Source organism: Physeter macrocephalus, chromosome 19, assembly GCF_002837175.3.
Source record: "Physeter macrocephalus isolate SW-GA chromosome 19, ASM283717v5, whole genome shotgun sequence".
Classification (NCBI taxonomy): domain Eukaryota; kingdom Metazoa; phylum Chordata; class Mammalia; order Artiodactyla; family Physeteridae; genus Physeter; species Physeter macrocephalus.
In genome coordinates this window covers 27,416,232-27,433,120 of record NC_041232.1, presented here as the reverse complement: position 1 = coordinate 27,433,120, position 16,889 = coordinate 27,416,232, and the positions used below count along the sequence as shown (strand labels likewise).

Genomic DNA, 16,889 nt, shown 5'->3' with positions numbered 1-16,889 from the left:
CTTCTGTCTCAGTCAGAAGTTTTAAAGTAGGTGCAAACATTTGAAAGTAGGCCTGTAGGCAACATGGAAGAAAAAAGGAACCTCAATTTTGAATTTTTAATAACTGTCATCATTTCTAACTTACTTTCAATCTTGCTTAATGTACATGGACCCATTTATTAGTGTGATTTTTTTTCACTTTATTTTACATAGACGTTTCCACATGAGCTGATTTAAAGACTTAGTGGAATTTGCTGAGGGCCTAGTTCTTTGTCTGTTTATAGGTTCACCTCTAGGGAATCCCAGTTTCAGGACGAACAGATTCCTTATAAACATATTTTGGTTAATCCATGACCACTGACCCCTGGTCACAGTCTATTGTGAAAAGTCTATTGAAACCGCACAACTGGAGTTTGTCTGCAGGTCTGGCCACGCAGTGAAAGAGCTCCTGGGCTGTGTTTCCATGTCCAGCCCCATGTCTGCCGGCCATGCTGCCACGTCTGTATCAGACCTGAGGACCACCACAAGGATGTGTGAGCGATTTCTGTAGCGTATTTATTTAAATTGTTTTGTTGACTAAAGATGATTATTTAAGGACATAAGGTATTTCAACAAGTATCATATTGAGTAGATTATGTAATTGTCATGGTTGAGTTTACCAGGAATTCCCTCTCAGGTTAGGGAGCCTAGCTGCCTGCCGAGTACCTTGCATCGTTCTTACATCAGTTGTCCTCACATTGTAGCTTCTAAGAATCCCCTGGAGGGCTTTTCAAAGCAGATTGCTGGGCACCACCCCAGAGTCTCTGATTCAGTGGGTCTGGGGTGGGGCCCGAGAATGTGCATTTCTGACATCTGCTGATGCTGCTGGCCACACTTTGAGGACCAATGACACACAGAAAGCTTGTGATGAAAGCATGGACTCATCTCACAAACCTGCATTGAAAGCAATTGCTTCATTGCAAATTTGCAGACTTCCTCTTCTGAACACATACTACTTTGCAATGAAAAAGTTTAAAAACTAGAAGGGGTGGCAACTTGAGATTTTCAAAATTTCATGTCATAAGAATGTATGATTGTTTCCATACGAGACTCCTCTGCATTCAAAGAAAAGGGAGCAAGAAACCAAGAGACCGGTGTCCTAAATCCCTTCAGACCCAGCTCAGCAGCCCCTGGATGAGAAAAGCCTGGGAGAGGCTGCAGGATTGGATTAGGGCCAAGCAACCAAGCTCTTCATCCCTAACTAGCAGCAGCATTTACAGCTTTACGTTAAGAATGCAAAGTATAAACAACAAGGACCTACTGTATAGCACAGGGAACTATATTCAATATCCTATGATGAACCATAATGGAAAAGAATATGAAAAAGAACATATATGTGTATAACTGAATCACTTTGCTGTACAGTAGAAACTAACACAACATTGTAACTCAACCACACTTCAGTAAAACAAATATTAAAAAAAGAATGCAAAGTAGATGAAAAAGACAACAATTGAAAGACACTGAATTACACTTCTAAAAAGCATCTGTACCTTTGGGAATGCCGAAGTGACATCTAGGATACGGCGTCTCTGATCTATCCTTGAGGGGGAGAAATCTCTGTTTTCACAAAATTAAAGAACAACGATATTGCTCTTCTTGGTAAGGTTCACCTGCGAGACACACAGTATCTGAACCAAATCCATCAATCATGGGGCGTGTTCACAAGTCAAGGGAGAAGAAAATTCCCTGGAAGGTCCCCAAGGTTGCTGGTCTTGCCTTGGATTAAAACCTTTCCTTGGAGTCCTACAAATCAAGGGATGGGGCTGAGCTATTTGCTGTTTAAATACCACAAGCAACCTACTCTGGCCACACATAATCAACTCAGAACACACAAAATGTGGGGTTGAAGGAACAGCGGGGGGCCCTAACCCTCTCTGCCACCTGTCAGCTGTGTGACTTTAATTCACTTATTTGTTAATTGAGAAAACATGTAATTATTATGGGTTCCTATCTGCCAGGCACATAGTTTACAAAAGGGACTTAAAATTTTTCCTTTGTAAAATAAGGATCACTCTCACTCGCCTCCCCGCTGTCGGGGACCACGTGCTGGGAACCTCCAGGGTCTCTGGACCTAAGGGTCTCCTTCTCTCTCTCTGTCCCCTGATGACGAGCCACCCCACAACTGTGACCTCCCTCAGTGTGATGCTCTGAACTTTAGGTGTTTGGGGAGCCCGATGATACAGTGTAGTGAAAGTGCCTGGGAACTGCTTCCTCGGGTACCAGACACCAAACTCACGAAGCTACTTTAAAGAACTTCCTGGGGCTTCCCTGGTGGCTCAGTGGTTGAGTCCGCCTGCCGATGCAGGGGATGCAGGTTCGTGCCCCGGTCTAGGACGATCCCACATGCCGCGGAGCGGCTGGACCCGTGAGCCATGGCCGCTGAGCCTGCGCGTCCGGAGCCTGCGCTCCGCAACGGGAGAGGCCACAGCAGTGAGAGGCCCGCGTACCGCAAAAAAAAAAAAAAAAACCACCAAAAAACAAAACTTCCTGCGTGAAACACGCCCCGGCAGCGCGCTAGGCAGGGTATCTTGTCACCTGCGGTGGATCGCGTGCATGATTACAAGTAAAGCCCTCCCTGCAGTCCCCGCAAAGCCCCTAACAAACTACCTTACACTTAGTGGGAGCTCAACTGTTTATTGACTGAAACCCAGCACCCTCAGATCTAATGCTTTTAAGCAGTTGTTGTCCAAAGGAATTTGCAACTGTTTTTAAGAAGGTACTTATTAATTTTCTCTCCCAGGGCCTATCCTCCCCAATATTTGAAACAAACAAAATGTCTCTTGAATTAAGCATGGAATGCACATTTTCCATCTCATGCTGACTCCATCTTTAGAAGTGAAATTACAATTTATTTCCACAGAAAAGAAAATATTGGTGGAGGTACAATTAAGGAGAAAGATGTGAAAGGTGAAGTCCTTAAATTCCAAACAGCATATCTTTTTAGTAAATTCTTTTGTAAATAGCGGTCAACGCAGCTAATTGGAGAACAGTTATCATAAAGTCAGACCACAGGTGTAATCCCTTCCTGGGGTTCCAGTACACGGATCTGCAGCCACAGACGCTCCTGTGCCCCGGGCAGCTGTCGGTCACTAAAGAGCCTGCAGCTGTGCAGACCTCTGTGAATGTCTGGAAAAAGTCTGTCTTTGGCTGGCAGACTAATAGCACTTACTTTGTATTCTCATAAGTGGAGCCTCGTTCCTTTATTATAATACAAAGAGATTAGGACACCAGTGGTCTTCAGTCAGCAGATGACCCAGCAAGAGGCAGCGAGCCCTACTGACGTGAATCTGCGTAAGCACCAGACCTGCCCCAGTCACCCAGCGTCTTCCTTAACGTATTTCCTCGTTTCTCAACTTCCCCAACAAAAAAGTCACTGACAGAGCTAAATGGATAATTAGTGTGGGTAAAATTTTTCTGCCGAGAAATCAGGGCGATAGTAGAGTGAGAAGATGTTTAACCTAAATATAATCACGTTTTAACATCTAACTTCCAGATGATTGAAATACAGGGGATAGAGGGGCAAGTTACACAGCCTCTGGAGAAAACAGAATTCTAGAAAGTGGGAGATTAAATGGGTCAGCAATTCACATCAACGAGTGAATGTCAAGATTAAAAGCAGAGAGTACTGTTCTAGATTAAAGGGAAAAAAATTTTTAAACAACCAAATGTAAGCATAACCTCAGTTGAAGTTTGGCTTGAATAAACCAGCTGTCAAAGACAATTTGATGCAATTGTGAAAATCTGAGCATAGGCTGAGTATTAGTTGGTCAGAGGGGAATTACTGCTAATTAGGTTTCATGTGATACTGCTGCTACAATTAAGTAAGAAAAACTTTATATTTTAAGAAGTACATTCTAGGTATTTGAAGATGAAACAACATGTTTTTAAAAATCTTTCCAGCAAAAGAAAAGAAAAAGATGAAGAAAACATATTGAATGTTAATTGTTAAATCTAGGTAATGGGTAGATAACACTATATTCTTCTCTGTACTTTTCTGATGTTTAAAATTTTTTCAAAATAAAAGGTTAAAAATATACTAGATTTCATATTATGTTTAGTTTCCTGGCTTTCTCATGTGTTACCTGTATGAGCCTGCACAAGTTATTTAAATTCTCTGAGCCTCTGATTCCTCATTTGTAAATTGGTGATAATGAGAAATTCAAAGCTGCATGAAGGTTTAATCATATGTATGTGAACATGCTTCATAAATGGGCAAAGCTCACAAGTTTTGCTCCTTCTTTTTGTACACTTGGCTTTTTAAAGTCTTGAAATAAACTCTGGATTGCAAAGAGGTTCAGCAGCTCTCAAAGTGATGCAGGTGTTTGTATTAATTAGGGTTCTCCAGAGAGAACTAGTAGGATGTAGCTATATATCTATCATCCATCAATCAATCGATCTATCTATCTATCCATCCATCTACCTATCTGTCTATCTTATATCTATCCATCCATCTATTTATCTAGCTAGCTACCATCTATCTATCTATCTATCTATCTATCTATCTATCTATCTACCTATCTATCTATCTATACCAAGAGAGACCAAGAGAGAAACAAAGAGAGACAGAGAAAGAGAGATATATTTTACGGAACTGGCCGCTATGGAGGCCAGCAGGTCCAGATCTGCTAAGCTGGCAGGCTGGAGGCCCAGGGAGGAGATGGTGCTGCAGTTGGAAGGTAGGCACTGGCAGAATCTCCTCCTCTCTGTAGGACCTCAGTCTTTGTTCTGAAAAGGTCTTCAACTGATTGGATGAGACCCAACCACATTTTGGAGGGTCATCTACCCAACTCCATCTATTGATTTAAATTTTTTTTTTTTTTTTTTGCGGTACGCGGGCCTCTCACTGTTGTGGCCTCTCCCGTTGCAGAGCACCAGCTCCAGGCGCGCAGGCTCAGAGGCCATGGCTCACGGGCCTAGCCGCTCCGCGGCATGTAGGATCTTCCCGGACCGGGGCACGAACCCGTGTCCCCTGCATCGGCAGGCGGATTCTCAACCACTGCGCCACCAGGGAAGCCCGATTTAAATGTTAATCTCATCTAAAAAATACCTTCACAGCAACATCTACAATAATGTTTGACCAAATATTTGGGCACCGTGGCCTAAACAGGTTGACACATAAAATTAACCATCACCGTGTTTAATAAATAATTGATTAATGAGATAGTTAGTGTTTTGCTCTGTAGAATTCTGCGCAGTTGCCCAAAATTGGTCTGCTGTTGGTGCCATTCTGAGTCACTCGATGTCATAGCTTTCCGACTGGCAAGAAATATTTAGGGGTTAAAAAAATACACCTAAATTTAATTGGCGACTTTCCTATAACTTCTTATCCAAAATTTACCCTCAAACAGAATATAGTAAATCCCTTGTTTTCCATGATGAGAATGACCTATGAGAACAAGGGTCCTTCTGTCCCTGCACTGTTGTAACCGTGGTAACTGTAGCCTTGGTAACAAGGGCAGCAGAGGAAGGGCTCGCAGCAGAGAGTAATGAACGAATCCATGATGAGGGGACGGAGCACATATCAAAAGTGCAGTTAGTAAAGCGTGATCAGGATATCACATGGATATATTCTATGATAAAATGTGGCTGCAGTCCACATGCATAGAAGAAATTCCATTTCAGTTTAATCTGAAACATTTTACTTCTTGCCCAGACATTTGAGACCAGGGTTATTGAAGTAGCAATTGTTAAGTAAAATATGAAGATCATGTCCAAATATGTTCTTCATGGAATGTTTCATATGGATGGAATGACATACCAAATATTGACATAATTTGTCTCTAGTGAGACTTCTCAGGGGAGCCAGCCCCAGGGCTTTCTAGTGGGCAACTGTACAGGGTGTGGGACTGCCTTTCCCAAAATATCTCCCTATCATCTCAGGGAATAAAATTCCTGAAGGGCCACAATTTGGGGTATATTCCTTAAATCTTGAGAGGATTTTTACTCTCTAGCATTCTCAATCCAAACGCAAATACTTCACAATGATAATATGTGAAACCTGTCGTTTTAATACTTCAGTGGGGATCAACTCAATCTATCAATTGACTCACCAGTTAGTAGATGTCTCACATTTTTTTTTCTTAATGAAGACTTTTCCCAGTTTTGACAATTCAGAAATATCCATAATCAATTCTGCCCTTGTAACTGTAGAGGAATCCAATTCCGTGAAAGCCATAGAGTTTGTGTTTCGTGTTTCTCTTTTTTTCCCCCTTATACGTTCAGTTAGATGTACATTAGAAATTGTCTGTTTCCACGGAGAGGTAGGGCAGTGTCCAGGGCTCCCGCTCAGGGAGGGATCAGGGCTGTGGAATGCCGTTGGATGACTTTCCGCTGACGTGTCCTTGGTAGTTGCTAGGGTATTGCCCATATGTTTATACACTTATATAAAAATGACCTAAGGGATGAAGAATTAGCACCAGCATTTCAGGGATTTGGAATCATTTTCAGAAACCTATTAGATTTCTCTTTCTTCAGTCCTTCCAAAGTCAAAAACCATACATTGTACAGAAAATAGGACCAAGAAACGTTTATATAAATTCACAGTTGTACTGTTGGATTCTCATAGAATGTTATCATATGGGCAGATATTACACTGGGAAATATAATTTTAAAAATAAATAAGCCCCAAACCTGTAGGAATAGTCTAATGTTTCCCAATTGTATGTTAAAGTCTATTATGAATATATCCACCATCATAAAAGTTATAATCTCAAGCTGATACACAACAACTTGCATTTTGACTAGAAAAACTCCTGTTTGGTTCCCTTTCCTGAACAAAATTTTACCATATTATACTAGTTGTAAAATCACTCAAGATACAAATGGTTTAACAGTGATAAAGTCATATTCTCTGAGAAATGAGTTTTCATGCCCTAATTCTATTTTTTTGGTAACAGAGACATTGGGAATTGATAGAAAGAGTGCCTTATCTTTGCTACAACCAGAAGCAGTACAATATCACATTCTCTGGGGCAGCTCCTGAGCGCACAGCTCCTAGAATTATGATGAAAATTAAATGGAACAATGTATTCAAGTTTTCAGCCAAATGCCTGGGATATTTCACTCTCCAAGTCTTAGTTTCTCTTGTTTATCCTAAGGGATTTGAAATTTGTATATAGAATATTTGAAAACTAAAATGATTATATAGATGGGAATTTTTATGAATCAGGCAAAATTCTGCTATTACAGGTCAAGGTGTTTCCTGTGTTTGTATTTTACATTAAATCAAATCTATTAAAACATTTTTAATGAAGGGACTGAAATCCTTTCCCTTCTTCTAAGAAGGCCAACCTCTTCCAAGAAAGTACAACCTTGTGTTAAGATCACGTACATATTGCTGCCCTTTTGTCAAGATAAAGGACACATTGTATGCTACAAGTTCAAAGGTGCATCTATAAAGCAAATGTGCCTATAATTAGTATAACAAACATTATTTGCTAGGCAGAAATACAACCATTTTGTCCTCTAAGCTGATACTCAGTTGTTTTGGGAAATGATGCATTTTAGATGTTTAATAAATCATTCACAGAATTAGGTATCCATTGTAATTCAACAAATCAACAGGCTTTTCTTTAAAAATTTAAAACAATTTTAAAGTAGAACAGACCTCCCTATTATATACTGATACTTACACAAAGCCACAGGTATTGGAGGAAATCTCTTGCCCTTTGCAGTTTTCTTCTCACACGTCCTTTTATACAAAATGTTTGGTGTGGCTCCTGTTCTGATGGATGTATAATCTCTTAAAAACCTATTCTGTGTTTCCTAACAATTCATTTCACGAAATATTGGTCGACATGGTGTTGCCTCCTGTTATAAAGACACGGAGCTATCAGCTCCCTGCCTTCACAAACGACTGTTGTTCCCCACTGACCAGCCCCCAATCCCTGCTTCCAGAATTCAGGCCCAACAATGTCAGAACTGTACTTGCTAGTAGTCATCCAGGTAATTTCAAGATGCCCATCTTTTAGAATGTGCAAAAAATGGAAGGTCACAATATAAGACTCTCTCAAATAACAGATAAAAAAGTTAGGCAAGAGATCATGGTCTCAATTTCTGTAAAATAAAACCCAGGCACTATCACAGATGATAGACGGGCACCAACACCAAGCCATTCATATCAAACAGAGAGAATATTGACTCTAATCCCTTTAGAATGGGTGCTACTATTCAGAGTTCACAGTTGTCTTTCCTGATTTGTCCTCTATTAGATTTTTCCTTTGACCTTATGAATCTTCGTCTGGTTTAAAGCCTGCTTGTTAATGGTTCTCTGCACAATCGTATCCATTTTTTTGCGGAAGGCTGCAAAAGTCCACTGGCTTTGGGCACCAAGGACAAGTGAGTTGCTGGATATCTCTTGTGCCTTGTTTACTCCTCCCTGTCAGGAGAACATAGATGCTTGGCACTACCTGTGCTCGGGGGAAGTCCAGGCAGTACCGAAGGCCATGGGGCTGCCATGTGTTGCTGTCCTGTGAAATGTCAAAGTGTAGGGCAAATAATAGGAATAAGCAACATGGTTCCCCCCCCCCATCTCTTATCAGAAAGTCAAATGTAAGTTGACTCTGCATCGGCAGTGAGCAGAAAGTGGGCTGCAGAAGCTGAGGGGGCTGCTGGAAATGAGGGGGACATCACTGTAGCTGTTCCGTTCCCTCCTGGCTCCTACAAATGGTGACTTGCGTGAATGCAAAGGAGGAAGTGAAGCTGGGGCTGTCCACCACTTCTTGATATCCTGGAGCCAAAGATCCTTCCAGGAGAGACTCAATAAAGAAACACACAAGGCTGAATGTCGTAGGATGTACAATCTCATTTTGGACTATAGACACGGAGGGGCAGGAATATCATTTACTGAGTGTCTGCTGTAACTCAGACCCAAGGCCCATGTGGTGCTCATAATAATACTGTGAGGAAGTAACACCTCCAAGGACAGAAAATTGATGAGAAAGTTGAACCATAGAGAGATTAAGTAGCTTGCCAAATTTTGCAGAGTTAACAAGAGTCAGAAATGAGTCTCACCCAAATCTTGATTATGAAGCCTTCAGCAGCTTTAATCACTAGGAGCATGACTGGAGTAATGGAAAAGGCATAGACTTCAAACACACAGAGTTTAGGTGGAGCTCCAATTCCCTTACCCATCACCTTTCCTGCATCCCCATCTCCTTTTTCCCTCTCTAGCATTTACAGTGCTGAAACATGATCTTGAGCTGCCCGCTCACTTCGTCTGGGCCCGACTTTCCTTGTCTATAAACAGGTGACAAGACGGCAGCAATGACCCAAGTGTAGGCCTGTCGGGACGGGGCCCACACACAGCCGTGCTTCGCTATGGACGAGCTGTGTGCTTTAGCTTTCTCTGTGCACTGACTCAGTGTTTGCTGTTCTGATTTGACTTTACAGAGACCCTCACGTGTGTCACACTAATTGTTGTTCTGGCAATACTGCTTAATACAGGGTGATCTGGGTAGTTGTGTATCTAGCCCTTATCTTGTTCTTAACAATGTATGGAACGTCTCTCTTCTTCAACAAATGCCATTTCGTTTCAGACCACTTTAAAGCAAGAGAATGTTCTGGCAATGGTTTATAGACAAAGTGAGTTAGCCCTGTGGTTGTGAGCCCTGTGGCGCCTTATCTTGGCTTTATAACTATCCCTGAACACACCTGTCCTTGTTCAAACTGTAGTAGGAGGGGCCTCAGGCCAGAACTCCCTGTGTTGTCTGTTTGTTAACAAGGCATGGAAAGGAGATTAATGCCGCCAACCAGTCCTGTGCAGATAAAAACTCAGGGGACCTACTCCCTACAAGAATTACAAATGGTACAAAAGTACCAATTCCCTATAAGAAAAGTTTCCAATCTAAGGTAAGGACATTGACCAACATAAGTGCTGTTTTGTTTTTTAATTTTTTTGTTATTGGATTTTATTTAATTTTTTTCACTTTTGATTTTGTTTTGAAAGTTAAAGAAGTTACTCTTTTAATACTACTCAGCCATAAGAAAGAACAAAATAACGTCATTTGTAGCAACATGGATGCAACTAGGGGTTATCATACTAAGTGAAGTTAGTTAGAAACAGAAAGACAAATATCATATGATATCACTTATATGTTGAATCTAAAATATGATACAAATGAATTTATCTATGAAACAGAAACAGACTCACAAACATAGAGAACAGACTTGTGGTTGCCGGGGTGGGGGGTGGTGGAGGGATGGACTGGGAGTTTGGGATTAGCAGATACAAACTATTATAAATACAATGGATAAACAACAAGGTCCTACTGTACAGCACAGGGAACTGTATTTGGAATCCTATGATAAATCATAATGGAAAAGAATATTAAAAAAAGAATGTGTATATATGTATAACTGAATCACTTTGCTGTACAGCAGAAATCAACACATTGTAAGTCAACTATACTTCAATTTAAAAAATTCACTAGAACCACTCACAGAAAAAAAAAAATAAATAAATAAAAGCAAGTTACTCTTTTATTCTCAGTAGTTCAAGGGGTCCCAGGGCAACCTTGCTCCTGGTAGTGAGATGTTTAATAGAATGGGGACTGTTGGTTATGCCAGTCAGTCTTAAACCTCTGGCAGCTCATTTTTCCTGACAGTGATGGGATGACCACTACATTAAGACCTAGTATTTTTTTTTTTTTTTTTTTTTTTTTTTTGTGGTATGCGGGCCTCCCTCTGCTGCGGCCTCTCCCGTTGCGGAGCACAGGATCCGGACGCGCAGGCTCAGCGGCCATGGCTCACGGGCCCAGCCGCTCCGCGGCATGTGGGATCCTCCCAGACTGGGGCGCGAACCCGGTTCCCCTGCATCGGCAGGCGGACGCGCAACCACTGCGCCACCAGGGAAGCCCAAGACCTAGTATTTTTAATAGTCGTGTGATCTCACATGCTCTAGGTACCTCTGCCTGAAGCATAATCATTCAGCCAAACAATATTCACTAAACCCTTACTCTGCACAAGCCCCAGTGTTTATCACCAGGGAGGATGCAAGAAACAGGGTCGTGATTCCTTCTTAATGACACTTAACTTCTTTTGGGGGGAGGGATTGAACAAAACAGGAGGTGTCATAGGGCATATGTCATATAATTAACTCCTAGGGGAAAAAATGTAAACTTGTGATTTAGAAGTTCAGAAGAGAGATGGACCCATGACAAATTTCATTCACTGGATCGCAAATTCGTTCAGTCACTCAACCAGTGAGGATTTATGGACTCGTGCTTAGGTGCTGAGGGAATTTCAAGACGAATAAGCAAAGGTCCTTCCCACTGGACTTGCAGTAAAGTAGACAAGCTAGGTCATGTACACAAATAACTATAATTCAAACAAGGAGGTAATAAGTGCCACAAGAGACATAGAGATAAATGTGCTGGAATTTCTGATCACAAAGGGACAACAGCTTGGAGCCAATCCAAGAAGGCTCATAAAGCAGATATTCAGATGAAGCCCTGCAGCAGGGTCAGGGCCTGCACATGTGGAGATGGTTAAAACCACTCCCGCCAATGGCACCCGGACAATGTCTTCTTAAGTTGGACATTGGCATTTGGAACACATTTTGCATGGAAACAATACTCTTATCTGGTCTTTGGTCTCCCCGGCCTGTCCACAAAAGCTCATTTAACCCACAATGTATGTGAGGAATATAAATATATTCTTTCAACTACACATAGATATTACATCAGGGTTCCTGTGGGAAAATTCCAGCTGTGCAAATATTTGAATCCAGGCACACATTTCCTGCTCTCCCACTGTGGGATCAGGGCCCACCCCCAGCTTCCCCCCCAAGACCCCTCAGGCCTCCAGCCAACACATGAGAAGAGTGAAGGCTTCTGTGATGGGGGAGTTTTGCAAGGGAGGCTCCATCCAGGTTGTGGGGTCTGGCCCCCTCTTCTGTGGGGAAGGAAGGTGGGCGTGGGGTTGATCAGAGCACAAGTGTAGGAGCCGGACAGACTGGGGCTGGTATTCCAGAGGGTTCCAGAGTTGATCCTCAAACACCGTTTTGATCCTGAGGTTGCTCATTTGTAAAAAGGGGAAAATTGTCATCGTCATGTGTAATAGCGCCAACTTCGGAGTAAGGTTTCAATGAAACGTCTAAAATACCTACCCCAGGGACTTCCCTGGTGGTCCAGTGGTTAGGACTCGGTGCTTCCACTGCCGTGGTCCCGGGTTCAATCCCTGGTCGGGGAACTAAGATCTCTCAAGCCACGTGGCACGGCCAAAAGAAAGGGGGGTGGATTTTAATAAATAAATAAATAAATAAATAAATAAATAAAACGTCCAGCCCTAGCTCACCACAAGTGTTTAACAATGAGGAGGGATGAGTCATCTGGAAATTGTGATGCTGCCTATTTCAAATAGCTTTGCAAAAACCCACTTTCCTGCCTGTACCTCCAGTTCTCTATGCCAGGAATGAAGAAGGAACTGCAAGAGATGCTCCCAGTGTTGGCCAGAATCTAGAACAGTCTGGAGACAATTGCCACACATATGCATGAGTCCTTTGTAAATGGTAAGATCCAGGGCACATGGGAATCAGTGTTGATTGTACCTCCAGTTCTCTATGCCAGGAATGAAGAAGGAACTGCAAGAGATGCTCCCAGTGTTGGCCAGAATCTAGAACAGTCTGGAGACAATTGCCACACATATGCATGAGTCCTTTGTAAATGGTAAGATCCAGGGCACATGGGAATCAGTGTTGATACGAGTCTGGCTGTCAGAGATGGTTCCCAGATTTCCCAGCTGCTGGCCAATTGCAGTGCTTCCAAAGGGAAGGGAAATCAGACAGCTAGGAGGGACCAGAGAAGCAGGTTGGGTAAGGGAGCTGAAACATGGGCGCATGGGTATTTTTATTTAAAACTGGTCAGGTAGAGTCCTCATCTTTTACAGACAAATACTGAAATATTTAGAGATGAAGTGATAGGATGTCTGGGACTTTCTTCCCCGGCGGCCAAATAGTTGAGGGTGCAGATAAAATTGGTCATCTTTTTTCTTTGGTATAGGCCTGAAATGTTTCATAGTAAAAAGATGAAAGATGACCAGATAAATAAAATCACTTATTCTATAATGGGGCAAATGTTCTCATGTGTCCTGTGCTGTGCCCTCCACACCCTGCCAGCAAGGCTGACCTAACTAGCAGCCCCTAATGTGTCTCCCCTGGTCCTGCCTGTGTGCCCCGGGTCCGGCTCCTCCCCACCGGGGAGTGTGTAAGTGGCATTGTGGAGGAGGTTGGAGGTCCCTGTTGGGTGCCCCGACCCTGCTGTCTTTATCTTCCTCCTTGCTTTGGCCCTGCCTTGAGCTCAGGACTCCTGTGTGCTCTGCTTCCTGGTCCCCGACACCGGTTTGGCCAGCTGCCTCACTGATGCCTCCAGCACCCAGATGTTTCCACCCTTCTGACTTCTCTTTTCAATCTGGAACCTGGTGCTTGAGCTCAACCCAGTCTCATTCCTGGTGCTTCTTTCCCCCCTTTTCTCTCAGTTTGGGCACCTCACCCTGTCTCTGTGATCGACTGGTGCTCACAGCTCAGACTGACAACAAAAGGTGGAACGATTACATTTTTTCAACCCCCAAAAATAATGTGCATTCCATTTCCCAGTAGTTTTATTATGGAATTTTTAATTTACTATTTCTTTTGCTTTAAATTGATCAATTTCAGCCATCTTAATGAAATCATTCTAGTAAACCTCTGAAGCATTAGAGTACATACCATCTACTCATTTCCTATTGCTGCTCGAACAAATTGCCACAAAATGAGTGGCTTAAAAAACATACATTTAATGGAGCTGGAGGAATCAGACTCCTTGACTTCAGACTATACTACAAAGCTAGAGTAATCAAGACAATGTGTTACTGGCACCAAAACAGACGTATAGATCAATGAAACAGGATAGAAAGCCCAGAGATAAACCCATGCCCATATGGTCACCTTATTTTTGATAAGGGAGGCAAGAACATACAATGGAGAAAAGACAGCCTCTTCAATAAGTGGAGAACAGAACATAGGCAAAATATTCTCTGATATAAATCATAGCAATATTATCTTAGATCAGTCTCCCAAGGCAAAAGAAATCCAAGCAAAAATAAACAAATGGCACTTAATCAAACTTAAAAGCTTTTACAGAGTAAAGGAAACCATCAACAAAATAAAAAGACAACCTACAAAATGGGAGAAAATATTTGTAAATGATGCAACTGACAAGGGGTTAATATCCAATATATACAAGCAGCTCATATAACTCAATATAAAAAAAAAACCAATCAAAACATGGGCAGAAGACCTAAATAGACATTTCTCCAAAGAAGACATACAGATGTCCAAGAGGCACATGAAAAGCTGCTCAACATCACTAATTATTAGAGAAATGCAAATCAAAACTACAATGAGGTATCACCTCACACCAGTTAGAATGGGCATCATCAGAAAATCTACAAACAACAAATGCTGGAGAGAATGTGGAGAAAAGGGAACCCTCTCGCACTGTTGGTGGGAATGTAAACTGATACAGCCACTGTGGAGAACAATATGGAGGCTCCTTAAAAAACTAAAAGTAGAATTACCATATGACCCAGCATTCCCACTACTGGGCATATACCCAGAGAAAACCATAATTCAAAAAGACACATGCACCCCAAAGTTAATTGTAGCACTATTTACAATAGCCAGGTCATGGAAGTAACCTAAATGCCCATAGACAGATAGATGGATAAACAAGATGTGGTACATCTATACAATGGAGTATTACTCAGCCATAAAAAGGAACGAAATTGGGTCATTTGTAGAGATGTGGATGGACCTAGAGACTGTCATACAGATTGAAGTAAGTCAGAAAGAGAAAAACAAATATCATATATTAATGCATATATGTGGAATCTAGAAATATGGTACAGATGAACCAGTCAGTTTGCAAGGCAGAAATAGCAACACAGATGTGGAGAACAAGCATATGGACACCAAGGGGGGGAAGTGTGGGGGTGGTGGTGGTGGTGATGGGATGAACTGGGAGATTGGAATTGACATGTATACACTAATATGTATAAAATAGATAACTAATAAGAACCTGCTCTATAAAAAATAAATAAATAAAATTAAATTTAAAAACAACAACAACATACATTTAATCTCTTACAGTTCTGGAGGTCAGAAGCCTGAAGTGGGTCTTACTGAGTTAGAATCGAGGTGTCGGCAGGACCGTGTTAGTCTGGTGGCTCTTGGGGGGATTGGTTTTCTTACCTTTCCCAGCTTTTAGGGCCTCCTGCATCCCTTGGCTCATGGCCCCTTCCCCCAAGGTCAAAGCCAGCAGTGTAGAACCTTCAAGGATCTCTCTGACTCTGACACTTTCTGCCTTCCTCTTCCACTCCAAACGACTCTTGGGATTACATTGGGCCCACCTGCAAAATCCAGAATAAACTCTTTAAGGCCAGCTGATTAGCCGTCTTACTTCCATCTGTAACCTTCATCCTCCCCTTGCCTTGTAACCCGACACAGACACATGTTCCAGGGATTAGGATGTGGATATCTTTGGGGGGGCATTATTCTGCCCACCACATACCATATTAGAGATTGAATGTTACTTTAAGGAGATTCAGGACAAAAGTTATCCCAAGAGCGAAGTGGTTGGTTTAATAAAACCGTAGAGATGATCAAGATACTGCTCAGTTAAATTTGTCTAAACAAACCAGTGATTGAACCTCTCACATCCCACGCTATCGGTCCCCACCTTGGCCTTTCTGGGTTTCCAGGAAGGGCACTTGGTGATTTCGAGTGAACTCCTCATCTTTATGATGCTGTCTCTTGGGTAACAGTAAAAGACCCACACTCATCATTTATTGCTGTTGGCCCACCACCACCCTGGACTTGCTCTCCGCACAGCCCCAGGGCCCCACCTGAGCTACATGAGGGCCGGCGCTGTGCTGGGTGCAGGAGACCCTCAGGCAGAGAAGAGAATCCTGAAGCTGGAGGGGAACCACCTTCTACTTTTGCAGGTTATGTTATAGATGAAGAAGATGAGGCCTCAGGACGCTAGGTGACTTTACAAAGACATACAGGAAGTGGTGTCAGGTATCAGAACAAGAAGCAGATCTTTGAGGGGCTAAACAGAACCCACCTCATTTTCTTCCCAAATCACCGCTGGTAACATCTATAATTCTTTTAGAGGAATACTTGTTTTAGACTCACAGACACGGAGAACAGACTCGTGGTTGCCAAGGAGGAGGGGGGGTGGAGGAGGGATGGATCGTGAGTTTGGGATTAGCAAATACAAACTATTATATAGAGAATGGATAACAACAAGGTCCTACTGTATAGCACAGGGGACTGTACTCAACATCCTCTGATAAAACATAATGGAAAAGAATACGAAAAAGTATGTATGTATATGTATAAATGAATCACTGCTGTACAGGAGAAATTAACACAACATTGTAAATCAACTATACTTCAATTAAAAAAAAAAGAATATTTGTTTTTAACAAGAAGGTCAGTGTCACTTACGTGTTAGGAGACTAGAGCCCCATGATAGTAGAAGAATGAAAGTCCTTTGTTCCAAAAGTATAAGCGAGATAAGGTGTGGAAAAACAGCCAAGGAAAGTAGTGCAGTGAAGAGGATGGTTAAGCCTGAATTCAGAATAAGCTCCTTTCACATGCTCAGGCCAAGCCTAGCGAGGTGGTACCTCCTCCCACGAGTTGTCCCAGATGTGGGAGTGGGGTCAAAAGGGGTGCAGCCCTCCCCCTAGATCCTGGTCCAAGGTAGGGGACTCATGATACCAACTGTGCCCCAGCTCTGGTGGTCCCAGCCCGCCGGCCCAAGGAAGCAGTGATGCGCAGACTGTCCAAGTCCTGCCCACGCCCTTGCTGACACTGTCAATACTCATTC

The 16,889-nt window shown here is 42.4% G+C and overlaps 1 non-coding gene across 1 annotated transcript; it reads left to right on the top strand.

Annotated features, from left to right (window-relative positions):
* Positions 1-12,137: 12,137 nt before the first annotated feature.
* Positions 12,138-12,210, top strand: TRNAG-UCC (transfer RNA glycine (anticodon UCC)). The gene has a single exon. It is a non-coding gene; the product is annotated as a tRNA-Gly (tRNA).
* Positions 12,211-16,889: the final 4,679 nt, after the last annotated feature.